Genomic DNA, 13,631 nt, shown 5'->3' on the forward strand with positions numbered 1-13,631 from the left:
AGATCATCATCTGAAAATGGCTCTTAAACGAGGAGTAACATCAGGCGATTTGATTCAAACTAAAGGCACTGGTGCTTCTGGATCATTCAAGCTAGGTCAGGTAAAAAAAGAAAAACCTAAGAAAAAGGCCGCAGCAAAAAAGCCAACGGCAAAGAAGCCTACTGCAAAGAAAAGTACACCAAAAAAGAAGCCAGCAAAGAAGAGCACGCCAAAGAAAGCAGCAAAGAAGCCTGCCACAAAGAAAGCCTCGGCTAAGAAACCAGCAGCTAAGAAACCCACAAAGAAGCCTGTTGCTAAAAAACCTGCAGCAAAGAAGGTCAAAAAGACTCCCAAAAAGGCAGCAAAGAAGACCGCAAAAAAATAATTTGTGTGTATCTGGCTATTACATTAACAAACGGCTATTTTTATAGCCACACATTTACAAAAAAACATTATCTTGGTACAAAGTTAAACTTGTTTAAGTCACTTAAACAGTTAAAAAAGAGTAAATTTAAGATTAGATTCCCTAAGTTTAAGTATTTTCGTTTTTAAATTTCTTATTTTCTTGCTTTTACTTTTCTTGCCCTTCATATTTTTAACATTGTCAAACTTTATGTAGCATAAAATTTTTATGTAGCATAAAATTTAAACAGAAAGCAGGACAAAGTTTGATATAAAAAGCTAGCCGTAATATTTTTTATGGATGTGTGGCTATAAAAATAGCCGTTTTTTGTTTGGTAAGATGCTTAGGCACGTTCCCCACGAATTCTTCTTGCCAACTGGATGTCTTTAGGCATGATTGTAACTCGTTTTGCGTGAATGGCACACAAGTTAGTATCCTCGAACAAGCCAACAAGGTACGCTTCAGAAGCCTCTTGCAGAGCCATAACGGCTGTGCTCTGGAATCGCAGATCTGTTTTGAAGTCCTGAGCAATTTCTCGCACAAGACGCTGGAAAGGCAACTTGCGGATCAAGAGCTCGGTTGACTTCTGGTATCTTCTGATTTCTCTGAGAGCAACTGTACCAGGTCTGTAACGATGTGGTTTTTTCACTCCTCCAGTAGCTGGTGCGCTTTTCCTCGCAGCTTTAGTGGCGAGTTGTTTTCGTGGAGCCTTTCCTCCAGTAGATTTACGTGCAGTTTGCTTTGTACGAGCCATATTTTAAGAAGTCGATGTAGTACGGATACACAAGACGGTCTAAAATGCACTATCGCGCCAAAGTTTTATTTCTCATATTGATTGACAGCTAAGGTTCAAAACAAACCATTTGATTGGTGCTAAGAAAGTAATTTCTGATTGGCTGCATAATGACATTACGCTCATTACTTTAACATTTTTATAAAATCTGTGTTTTTTGGCTACGGGAAAACGGCTGTATCTTCTGATACACAAAAGCTTTTGACTTTTTTTTTTTTTTAGTAAGTAGCAGAAGGTTTGGCGAATTCCAACGATGCCAAATTTATTGCCTTACTGAAACATTAAGACCACGAATTTTTAAAAAAACTACAGTTTTACTTAAAAAAATGTACAAAATGTTCGGAACATTTTGTAATGACGCAACTCTATTGGTTAATTAGGGTGTTTCCACGAGCAGTAGGTAATTTTATGGCCTCTTTTTAAAGCTGTCTGAATTCTGTTAACTCAAACGTTGTTTTTGTACTCGTTCTGTACGCAACTATATCAATATGTCTGGACGCGGAAAAGGAGGTAAAGGATTGGGAAAAGGAGGTGCTAAACGTCACCGAAAAATTCTTCGTGATAAATTCAGGGAATCACAAAACCTGCTATTCGGCGTCTTGCTCGACGAGGTGGTGTCAAACGTATCTCTGGCCTTATCTATGAGGAAACCAGAGGTGTACTGAAGGTTTTCTTAGAGAATGTTATTCGTGATGCTGTAACCTACACAGAGCACGCTAAACGCAAGACCGTTACCGCTATGGATGTTGTTTATGCCTTAAAACGTCAAGGAAGAACTCTTTACGGATTCGGAGGTTAAGCGTTGTCATTGCTCAACAAAAACGGCTATTTTTATAGCCACAAATCTTTTAAAACATTACTTTGTGCACGCTTCCAAATTACACAATGTGTAAAGTCTTGTCACAGTTACATTTATTGCTATACGATACTATGTCATATATGACACAAAAAAAATTTAGAAATACTTTGTAGGGTTAATTTGCCTGGGAGTGTTTCCGTGAAAAGCTGGGTTAAGTTAAATGTAAGCAATAACATGGATCAATGTACTTGTCTTTTCTGCAAGTACAGCTAATAATACGTATGAAAAGTGAAGCTAATCCACACACACATGGGGAAGTATTTTAAATGTAGGCTAGTGTTCTTAAGCACATTATTTAGAAGTTTTATTAACTTCGGTTAACTTGTAGTGACGCCAAGTAAATGTTTTTTTAAAGATGTGTGGTCTTAAAAAAGACCGTTTGTGTTTGGTAGACGTTGGTTTACTTGCTGCTTGTGTATTTTGTGACGGCTTTTGTTCCTTCACTGACTGCGTGTTTTGCAAGTTCTCCAGGCAAGAGAAGACGTACTGCGGTTTGAATTTCACGAGAAGAGATGGTCGACTTTTTGTTTTGAAGAGCCAAACGCGAAGCTTCGGAAGCAATGCGCTCAAAGATGTCGTTGACAAATGAGTTCATGATGCTCATAGCTTTGCTTGAAACTCCGACATCTGGGTGAACTTGTTTCAAAACATTGTAGATGTAAATAGCATAACTTTCCTTTCTCTTTCTCTTGCGTTTCTTTTCACCAGTTCCACCAATCTTTCCTCCTTTTTTGCCGGCTCTTTTTTCACCTTTCTTGGCTACTTTAGGTGCCTGTTTTCCTCCTTTAGCTGCTGCGTCAGACATGGTTAAAAATTTTTGCTACTTAACTTGTAAATAAGCATTAAACTGCAAGTCAAAACTTTTTGTTTATAAGTAAAAAAATCGGATCGAATTCGATCCGAAAACGCCGATACGCAATTTAATTGGTTAAAAAAAAAATCTTTTGTTTAATACTTAATTATGATTGGTTAAAAAAACATGATTTCGATCCTATTTTTATGATGAAAAAACGAGTAAAGTTTATTTCGTTAACACTTACGTTAAATATTCGTACGTTTTTGTATTAACTTACAAATCAAATCGCAGTTATGTCTGGACGTGGAAAAGGTGGAAAAGCTAAGGCTAAAGCCAAGACAAGATCCTCAAGAGCTGGACTTCAATTTCCAGTCGGTAGAGTGCATAGATTCCTTCGTAGAGGGCACTATGCTAACCGAATTGGATCTGGAGCACCAGTTTACTTAGCAGCCGTCTTGGAATATTTATCTGCTGAGATATTGGAGTTGGCTGGTAACGCAGCAAGAGACAACAAAAAAGCTAGGATTATTCCAAGACATTTACAATTGGCTGTTCGTAATGATGAAGAATTAAACAAACTTTTGAGCGGTGTAACCATTGCAGCTGGTGGTGTTTTGCCAAACATTCAAGCTGTCTTACTCCCAAAGAAGAACGACAAAGGACAGAAGAAGTAAACCGCTACACTCAGAAAACAACGGCTATTTTTATAGCCACACATCTTTAAAAAAACATTGTTTTTTTCACAAAACTATAACCTTAAAGTCTAATAGATAATCCATGCATACGCCTTGTCCTAAGTAACTCAAAGAAATTAAATAAAAAAATTTGATCACAACGTCAAAATAAATTGCACGTATTTGCACCTACTAATGTCTACGGCCATACCACGATGAACACACCCGTTCTCGTCTGATCACGGAAGTTAAGCATCGTCGGGCCGGGATAGTACTTGGATGGGGGACCGCCTGGGAACTCCCGGTGTCGTAGGCTTTTCATTTTCATTTGCTGTGATATATTTCTTGTTATAACAATTAAGGAACGTGGCGGTTGTTGAAAGTGTTTCCTATGACATTTTCCTACGACATTTTCAGGTGATAGTACGAGAAAAAAGAGCTTTCAAATGCATACAAACTCGATCTATTGCCGATCATCCAATAACCCTGACGGAATGGCAAATAAAATAAAATTCCGCCGCCTTCCGAGGACTTATATCGCAATCACGTTTCGTAACAGCCAAGCGAGGTTTTACCTTAGCGTTTAAGTCACCACCGACATTTGGCCGCGCAACTTTTCTAAGCTCATTCATTTTGACTTAAGGAGGGGGCGAGCGCGGACGCAGGCCCCCACTACCAGAAATTGTACGGTCGAGTTACTGACGTTTGCAGTAATCGCAGAGGTCAGCCCAAGCGTAGTGCAATGCAAGAGCCTCACTCTGGAAGAAAACCCTCATTGATCAGTCTTTACTTCCCCGTCAGGTAAGTATGAGTTGGAACTGCACCGTAGCATGAGGGTACCCTTCAAAGTTTGTTAATGCTTGTGGCTTGAGTGTGTTATAAACTGCCGTGTCGCGGGGCATAGGCTGTATTCTCCCCCAGTGTACGCGTTTTGTTCCCGCCGTAGACTATGCAGAGTGCCGTCGGAAAGAGGACTGCTATTATTCTTTTATTGCTTATGTGGGCCGCCATCGGTAATAGTGCAACACCAAGGCAACCCGTGGTCACGGCGTGAATGAATCCACCTCCATGACCCAAGGCCAAAAATCAGATTAATATACTGACCATTCAGAGAATGGCCTACCAGATATTAAACTGATAAGAACAGATACTACACTTGATCTTAGCCATTAGGCCGAGAAGCGATAAAGAACAAGCGTTGCCATGATAGGCATCGTCCACACACCGTAACTGCTTGTGGAGCATGTCACGTTACTGTAAAGCTTACAACTGTCACCGCGTACGGATGGACGGCGACATAGTAAAAATCACGGCTGTTGATTTAGCCGTAGGATGGAGAGCGACTGTAGCGAGTGGATGGTAACTTACATGAATGCTAACAAAGGCGACGATACTAAGTGCGTGATATTACTTTCCAATATGTCTGCGTACATTCCGTTTATCAACGCATTACGCCAGAACGTGCGCGCGCGTTACACAGTAGACCATGCAGCCGAAATGCGACAGTGCGACCCTGCCAGGAGTCGAACCTGGAATCCCCTGATTCGTAGTCAGATGCCTTATCCATTGGGCCACAGGGCCATGCTTATGACTTCGCCCCATCGTCATTTTGGCTTGCGCATTCGTTTTACTTACGACAGAATTCTTCGTGTTTGTAGCCATGAAAGAAAGGGACTTCTGTGAGTGAATTTTTTTACTGTGGTCTAATAAAAAAGTCGAAACGCAGTGCCCAATATATGAATTGCTCCTAATAGCCGGAAACAGGCCGTGTCGATGATGTAGGCCGACATACGCAACGCAAACCAAAGAACGCTTTATGAAAATCCTAACACGAGCGCGGAAGAAGCCCAAATTAACAGACTAGATGTAATGCTGAAGACCTCAAACTCCAGCAGCTTCTCTTGCAGACTATTGCGTCGTACTACAAATAAAAATTAACATGCTTTCGCATAGTCGCGGCACCCAAAACGGACATTATACGATGTACAGAAACACACATTTCTGTTTTCGCGCCAAATCAATTCCCGGGAGTGGTACTTTTACGTCCGCATACTTCGCACCGTCTTAAATTATATCTCATTTACACGGTAATGTTTAGTATACTTCTACTGTGATAACAAGCATCGTTTATCGTTGGATTGTTGTAAGAAAACATTAAAAATGAGTGAAGCAGCTTCTCCAAAGAAAATCGCACCCAAGAAGAAACCTGCTGCAAAGAAGACAGCTGATCACCCTAAATATGTGGACATGATCAAGGCTGCTATCGCTACCCTAAAGGAACGCGGTGGTTCATCTCGCCAAGCTATTACAAAATATATTCATGCAAATTACAAAGTTGCTGAAAACTCAGATCATCATCTGAAAATGGCTCTTAAACGAGGAGTAACATCAGGCGATTTGATTCAAACTAAAGGCACTGGTGCTTCTGGATCATTCAAGCTAGGTCAGGTAAAAAAAGAAAAACCTAAGAAAAAGGCCGCAGCAAAAAAGCCAACGGCAAAGAAGCCTACTGCAAAGAAAAGTACACCAAAAAAGAAGCCAGCAAAGAAGAGCACGCCAAAGAAAGCAGCAAAGAAGCCTGCCACAAAGAAAGCCTCGGCTAAGAAACCAGCAGCTAAGAAACCCACAAAGAAGCCTGTTGCTAAAAAACCTGCAGCAAAGAAGGTCAAAAAGACTCCCAAAAAGGCAGCAAAGAAGACCGCAAAAAAATAATTTGTGTGTATCTGGCTATTACATTAACAAACGGCTATTTTTATAGCCACACATTTACAAAAAAACATTATCTTGGTACAAAGTTAAACTTGTTTAAGTCACTTAAACAGTTAAAAAAGAGTAAATTTAAGATTAGATTCCCTAAGTTTAAGTATTTTCGTTTTTAAATTTCTTATTTTCTTGCTTTTACTTTTCTTGCCCTTCATATTTTTAACATTGTCAAACTTTATGTAGCATAAAATTTTTATGTAGCATAAAATTTAAACAGAAAGCAGGACAAAGTTTGATATAAAAAGCTAGCCGTAATATTTTTTATGGATGTGTGGCTATAAAAATAGCCGTTTTTTGTTTGGTAAGATGCTTAGGCACGTTCCCCACGAATTCTTCTTGCCAACTGGATGTCTTTAGGCATGATTGTAACTCGTTTTGCGTGAATGGCACACAAGTTAGTATCCTCGAACAAGCCAACAAGGTACGCTTCAGAAGCCTCTTGCAGAGCCATAACGGCTGTGCTCTGGAATCGCAGATCTGTTTTGAAGTCCTGAGCAATTTCTCGCACAAGACGCTGGAAAGGCAACTTGCGGATCAAGAGCTCGGTTGACTTCTGGTATCTTCTGATTTCTCTGAGAGCAACTGTACCAGGTCTGTAACGATGTGGTTTTTTCACTCCTCCAGTAGCTGGTGCGCTTTTCCTCGCAGCTTTAGTGGCGAGTTGTTTTCGTGGAGCCTTTCCTCCAGTAGATTTACGTGCAGTTTGCTTTGTACGAGCCATATTTTAAGAAGTCGATGTAGTACGGATACACAAGACGGTCTAAAATGCACTATCGCGCCAAAGTTTTATTTCTCATATTGATTGACAGCTAAGGTTCAAAACAAACCATTTGATTGGTGCTAAGAAAGTAATTTCTGATTGGCTGCATAATGACATTACGCTCATTACTTTAACATTTTTATAAAATCTGTGTTTTTTGGCTACGGGAAAACGGCTGTATCTTCTGATACACAAAAGCTTTTGACTTTTTTTTTTTTTAGTAAGTAGCAGAAGGTTTGGCGAATTCCAACGATGCCAAATTTATTGCCTTACTGAAACATTAAGACCACGAATTTTTAAAAAAACTACAGTTTTACTTAAAAAAATGTACAAAATGTTCGGAACATTTTGTAATGACGCAACTCTATTGGTTAATTAGGGTGTTTCCACGAGCAGTAGGTAATTTTATGGCCTCTTTTTAAAGCTGTCTGAATTCTGTTAACTCAAACGTTGTTTTTGTACTCGTTCTGTACGCAACTATATCAATATGTCTGGACGCGGAAAAGGAGGTAAAGGATTGGGAAAAGGAGGTGCTAAACGTCACCGAAAAATTCTTCGTGATAACATTCAGGGAATCACAAAACCTGCTATTCGGCGTCTTGCTCGACGAGGTGGTGTCAAACGTATCTCTGGCCTTATCTATGAGGAAACCAGAGGTGTACTGAAGGTTTTCTTAGAGAATGTTATTCGTGATGCTGTAACCTACACAGAGCACGCTAAACGCAAGACCGTTACCGCTATGGATGTTGTTTATGCCTTAAAACGTCAAGGAAGAACTCTTTACGGATTCGGAGGTTAAGCGTTGTCATTGCTCAACAAAAACGGCTATTTTTATAGCCACAAATCTTTTAAAACATTACTTTGTGCACGCTTCCAAATTACACAATGTGTAAAGTCTTGTCACAGTTACATTTATTGCTATACGATACTATGTCATATATGACACAAAAAAAATTTAGAAATACTTTGTAGGGTTAATTTGCCTGGGAGTGTTTCCGTGAAAAGCTGGGTTAAGTTAAATGTAAGCAATAACATGGATCAATGTACTTGTCTTTTCTGCAAGTACAGCTAATAATACGTATGAAAAGTGAAGCTAATCCACACACACATGGGGAAGTATTTTAAATGTAGGCTAGTGTTCTTAAGCACATTATTTAGAAGTTTTATTAACTTCGGTTAACTTGTAGTGACGCCAAGTAAATGTTTTTTTAAAGATGTGTGGTCTTAAAAAAGACCGTTTGTGTTTGGTAGACGTTGGTTTACTTGCTGCTTGTGTATTTTGTGACGGCTTTTGTTCCTTCACTGACTGCGTGTTTTGCAAGTTCTCCAGGCAAGAGAAGACGTACTGCGGTTTGAATTTCACGAGAAGAGATGGTCGACTTTTTGTTTTGAAGAGCCAAACGCGAAGCTTCGGAAGCAATGCGCTCAAAGATGTCGTTGACAAATGAGTTCATGATGCTCATAGCTTTGCTTGAAACTCCGACATCTGGGTGAACTTGTTTCAAAACATTGTAGATGTAAATAGCATAACTTTCCTTTCTCTTTCTCTTGCGTTTCTTTTCACCAGTTCCACCAATCTTTCCTCCTTTTTTGCCGGCTCTTTTTTCACCTTTCTTGGCTACTTTAGGTGCCTGTTTTCCTCCTTTAGCTGCTGCGTCAGACATGGTTAAAAATTTTTGCTACTTAACTTGTAAATAAGCATTAAACTGCAAGTCAAAACTTTTTGTTTATAAGTAAAAAAATCGGATCGAATTCGATCCGAAAACGCCGATACGCAATTTAATTGGTTAAAAAAAAAATCTTTTGTTTAATACTTAATTATGATTGGTTAAAAAAACATGATTTCGATCCTATTTTTATGATGAAAAAACGAGTAAAGTTTATTTCGTTAACACTTACGTTAAATATTCGTACGTTTTTGTATTAACTTACAAATCAAATCGCAGTTATGTCTGGACGTGGAAAAGGTGGAAAAGCTAAGGCTAAAGCCAAGACAAGATCCTCAAGAGCTGGACTTCAATTTCCAGTCGGTAGAGTGCATAGATTCCTTCGTAGAGGGCACTATGCTAACCGAATTGGATCTGGAGCACCAGTTTACTTAGCAGCCGTCTTGGAATATTTATCTGCTGAGATATTGGAGTTGGCTGGTAACGCAGCAAGAGACAACAAAAAAGCTAGGATTATTCCAAGACATTTACAATTGGCTGTTCGTAATGATGAAGAATTAAACAAACTTTTGAGCGGTGTAACCATTGCAGCTGGTGGTGTTTTGCCAAACATTCAAGCTGTCTTACTCCCAAAGAAGAACGACAAAGGACAGAAGAAGTAAACCGCTACACTCAGAAAACAACGGCTATTTTTATAGCCACACATCTTTAAAAAAACATTGTTTTTTTCACAAAACTATAACCTTAAAGTCTAATAGATAATCCATGCATACGCCTTGTCCTAAGTAACTCAAAGAAATTAAATAAAAAAATTTGATCACAACGTCAAAATAAATTGCACGTATTTGCACCTACTAATGTCTACGGCCATACCACGATGAACACACCCGTTCTCGTCTGATCACGGAAGTTAAGCATCGTCGGGCCGGGATAGTACTTGGATGGGGGACCGCCTGGGAACTCCCGGTGTCGTAGGCTTTTCATTTTCATTTGCTGTGATATATTTCTTGTTATAACAATTAAGGAACGTGGCGGTTGTTGAAAGTGTTTCCTATGACATTTTCCTACGACATTTTCAGGTGATAGTACGAGAAAAAAGAGCTTTCAAATGCATACAAACTCGATCTATTGCCGATCATCCAATAACCCTGACGGAATGGCAAATAAAATAAAATTCCGCCGCCTTCCGAGGACTTATATCGCAATCACGTTTCGTAACAGCCAAGCGAGGTTTTACCTTAGCGTTTAAGTCACCACCGACATTTGGCCGCGCAACTTTTCTAAGCTCATTCATTTTGACTTAAGGAGGGGGCGAGCGCGGACGCAGGCCCCCACTACCAGAAATTGTACGGTCGAGTTACTGACGTTTGCAGTAATCGCAGAGGTCAGCCCAAGCGTAGTGCAATGCAAGAGCCTCACTCTGGAAGAAAACCCTCATTGATCAGTCTTTACTTCCCCGTCAGGTAAGTATGAGTTGGAACTGCACCGTAGCATGAGGGTACCCTTCAAAGTTTGTTAATGCTTGTGGCTTGAGTGTGTTATAAACTGCCGTGTCGCGGGGCATAGGCTGTATTCTCCCCCAGTGTACGCGTTTTGTTCCCGCCGTAGACTATGCAGAGTGCCGTCGGAAAGAGGACTGCTATTATTCTTTTATTGCTTATGTGGGCCGCCATCGGTAATAGTGCAACACCAAGGCAACCCGTGGTCACGGCGTGAATGAATCCACCTCCATGACCCAAGGCCAAAAATCAGATTAATATACTGACCATTCAGAGAATGGCCTACCAGATATTAAACTGATAAGAACAGATACTACACTTGATCTTAGCCATTAGGCCGAGAAGCGATAAAGAACAAGCGTTGCCATGATAGGCATCGTCCACACACCGTAACTGCTTGTGGAGCATGTCACGTTACTGTAAAGCTTACAACTGTCACCGCGTACGGATGGACGGCGACATAGTAAAAATCACGGCTGTTGATTTAGCCGTAGGATGGAGAGCGACTGTAGCGAGTGGATGGTAACTTACATGAATGCTAACAAAGGCGACGATACTAAGTGCGTGATATTACTTTCCAATATGTCTGCGTACATTCCGTTTATCAACGCATTACGCCAGAACGTGCGCGCGCGTTACACAGTAGACCATGCAGCCGAAATGCGACAGTGCGACCCTGCCAGGAGTCGAACCTGGAATCCCCTGATTCGTAGTCAGATGCCTTATCCATTGGGCCACAGGGCCATGCTTATGACTTCGCCCCATCGTCATTTTGGCTTGCGCATTCGTTTTACTTACGACAGAATTCTTCGTGTTTGTAGCCATGAAAGAAAGGGACTTCTGTGAGTGAATTTTTTTACTGTGGTCTAATAAAAAAGTCGAAACGCAGTGCCCAATATATGAATTGCTCCTAATAGCCGGAAACAGGCCGTGTCGATGATGTAGGCCGACATACGCAACGCAAACCAAAGAACGCTTTATGAAAATCCTAACACGAGCGCGGAAGAAGCCCAAATTAACAGACTAGATGTAATGCTGAAGACCTCAAACTCCAGCAGCTTCTCTTGCAGACTATTGCGTCGTACTACAAATAAAAATTAACATGCTTTCGCATAGTCGCGGCACCCAAAACGGACATTATACGATGTACAGAAACACACATTTCTGTTTTCGCGCCAAATCAATTCCCGGGAGTGGTACTTTTACGTCCGCATACTTCGCACCGTCTTAAATTATATCTCATTTACACGGTAATGTTTAGTATACTTCTACTGTGATAACAAGCATCGTTTATCGTTGGATTGTTGTAAGAAAACATTAAAAATGAGTGAAGCAGCTTCTCCAAAGAAAATCGCACCCAAGAAGAAACCTGCTGCAAAGAAGACAGCTGATCACCCTAAATATGTGGACATGATCAAGGCTGCTATCGCTACCCTAAAGGAACGCGGTGGTTCATCTCGCCAAGCTATTACAAAATATATTCATGCAAATTACAAAGTTGCTGAAAACTCAGATCATCATCTGAAAATGGCTCTTAAACGAGGAGTAACATCAGGCGATTTGATTCAAACTAAAGGCACTGGTGCTTCTGGATCATTCAAGCTAGGTCAGGTAAAAAAAGAAAAACCTAAGAAAAAGGCCGCAGCAAAAAAGCCAACGGCAAAGAAGCCTACTGCAAAGAAAAGTACACCAAAAAAGAAGCCAGCAAAGAAGAGCACGCCAAAGAAAGCAGCAAAGAAGCCTGCCACAAAGAAAGCCTCGGCTAAGAAACCAGCAGCTAAGAAACCCACAAAGAAGCCTGTTGCTAAAAAACCTGCAGCAAAGAAGGTCAAAAAGACTCCCAAAAAGGCAGCAAAGAAGACCGCAAAAAAATAATTTGTGTGTATCTGGCTATTACATTAACAAACGGCTATTTTTATAGCCACACATTTACAAAAAAACATTATCTTGGTACAAAGTTAAACTTGTTTAAGTCACTTAAACAGTTAAAAAAGAGTAAATTTAAGATTAGATTCCCTAAGTTTAAGTATTTTCGTTTTTAAATTTCTTATTTTCTTGCTTTTACTTTTCTTGCCCTTCATATTTTTAACATTGTCAAACTTTATGTAGCATAAAATTTTTATGTAGCATAAAATTTAAACAGAAAGCAGGACAAAGTTTGATATAAAAAGCTAGCCGTAATATTTTTTATGGATGTGTGGCTATAAAAATAGCCGTTTTTTGTTTGGTAAGATGCTTAGGCACGTTCCCCACGAATTCTTCTTGCCAACTGGATGTCTTTAGGCATGATTGTAACTCGTTTTGCGTGAATGGCACACAAGTTAGTATCCTCGAACAAGCCAACAAGGTACGCTTCAGAAGCCTCTTGCAGAGCCATAACGGCTGTGCTCTGGAATCGCAGATCTGTTTTGAAGTCCTGAGCAATTTCTCGCACAAGACGCTGGAAAGGCAACTTGCGGATCAAGAGCTCGGTTGACTTCTGGTATCTTCTGATTTCTCTGAGAGCAACTGTACCAGGTCTGTAACGATGTGGTTTTTTCACTCCTCCAGTAGCTGGTGCGCTTTTCCTCGCAGCTTTAGTGGCGAGTTGTTTTCGTGGAGCCTTTCCTCCAGTAGATTTACGTGCAGTTTGCTTTGTACGAGCCATATTTTAAGAAGTCGATGTAGTACGGATACACAAGACGGTCTAAAATGCACTATCGCGCCAAAGTTTTATTTCTCATATTGATTGACAGCTAAGGTTCAAAACAAACCATTTGATTGGTGCTAAGAAAGTAATTTCTGATTGGCTGCATAATGACATTACGCTCATTACTTTAACATTTTTATAAAATCTGTGTTTTTTGGCTACGGGAAAACGGCTGTATCTTCTGATACACAAAAGCTTTTGACTTTTTTTTTTTTTAGTAAGTAGCAGAAGGTTTGGCGAATTCCAACGATGCCAAATTTATTGCCTTACTGAAACATTAAGACCACGAATTTTTAAAAAAACTACAGTTTTACTTAAAAAAATGTACAAAATGTTCGGAACATTTTGTAATGACGCAACTCTATTGGTTAATTAGGGTGTTTCCACGAGCAGTAGGTAATTTTATGGCCTCTTTTTAAAGCTGTCTGAATTCTGTTAACTCAAACGTTGTTTTTGTACTCGTTCTGTACGCAACTATATCAATATGTCTGGACGCGGAAAAGGAGGTAAAGGATTGGGAAAAGGAGGTGCTAAACGTCACCGAAAAATTCTTCGTGATAACATTCAGGGAATCACAAAACCTGCTATTCGGCGTCTTGCTCGACGAGGTGGTGTCAAACGTATCTCTGGCCTTATCTATGAGGAAACCAGAGGTGTACTGAAGGTTTTCTTAGAGAATGTTATTCGTGATGCTGTAACCTACACAGAGCACGCTAAACGCAAGACCGTTACCGCTATGGATGTTGTTT

General features: G+C 40.1%; 8 non-coding genes across 8 annotated transcripts; 2 read left to right on the forward strand and 6 right to left on the reverse strand.

The window, feature by feature from the left end:
- Positions 1-3,701: 3,701 nt before the first annotated feature.
- On the forward strand, positions 3,702-3,820 carry LOC130661431 (5S ribosomal RNA). Its single transcript, XR_008988623.1, has one exon. It is a non-coding gene; the product is annotated as a 5S ribosomal RNA (ribosomal RNA).
- Positions 3,821-4,148: 328 nt separating this feature from the next.
- LOC130659795 (U1 spliceosomal RNA) lies at positions 4,149-4,313 on the reverse strand. The gene has a single exon (XR_008986999.1). It is a non-coding gene; the product is annotated as a U1 spliceosomal RNA (small nuclear RNA).
- Positions 4,314-4,498: 185 nt separating this feature from the next.
- On the reverse strand, positions 4,499-4,690 carry LOC130660847 (U2 spliceosomal RNA). The gene has a single exon (XR_008988044.1). It is a non-coding gene; the product is annotated as a U2 spliceosomal RNA (small nuclear RNA).
- A 322-nt stretch (positions 4,691-5,012) lies between these two features.
- Positions 5,013-5,085, reverse strand: Trnar-acg (transfer RNA arginine (anticodon ACG)). The gene has a single exon. It is a non-coding gene; the product is annotated as a tRNA-Arg (tRNA).
- A 4,468-nt stretch (positions 5,086-9,553) lies between these two features.
- Positions 9,554-9,672, forward strand: LOC130661443 (5S ribosomal RNA). The gene has a single exon (XR_008988635.1). It is a non-coding gene; the product is annotated as a 5S ribosomal RNA (ribosomal RNA).
- A 328-nt stretch (positions 9,673-10,000) lies between these two features.
- LOC130659796 (U1 spliceosomal RNA) lies at positions 10,001-10,165 on the reverse strand. Its single transcript, XR_008987000.1, has one exon. It is a non-coding gene; the product is annotated as a U1 spliceosomal RNA (small nuclear RNA).
- Positions 10,166-10,350: 185 nt separating this feature from the next.
- On the reverse strand, positions 10,351-10,542 carry LOC130660848 (U2 spliceosomal RNA). Its single transcript, XR_008988045.1, has one exon. It is a non-coding gene; the product is annotated as a U2 spliceosomal RNA (small nuclear RNA).
- Positions 10,543-10,864: 322 nt separating this feature from the next.
- Positions 10,865-10,937, reverse strand: Trnar-acg (transfer RNA arginine (anticodon ACG)). The gene has a single exon. It is a non-coding gene; the product is annotated as a tRNA-Arg (tRNA).
- Positions 10,938-13,631: the final 2,694 nt, after the last annotated feature.

This window comes from Hydractinia symbiolongicarpus, chromosome 9 (assembly GCF_029227915.1).
Source record: "Hydractinia symbiolongicarpus strain clone_291-10 chromosome 9, HSymV2.1, whole genome shotgun sequence".
Classification (NCBI taxonomy): Eukaryota; Metazoa; Cnidaria; class Hydrozoa; order Anthoathecata; family Hydractiniidae; genus Hydractinia; species Hydractinia symbiolongicarpus.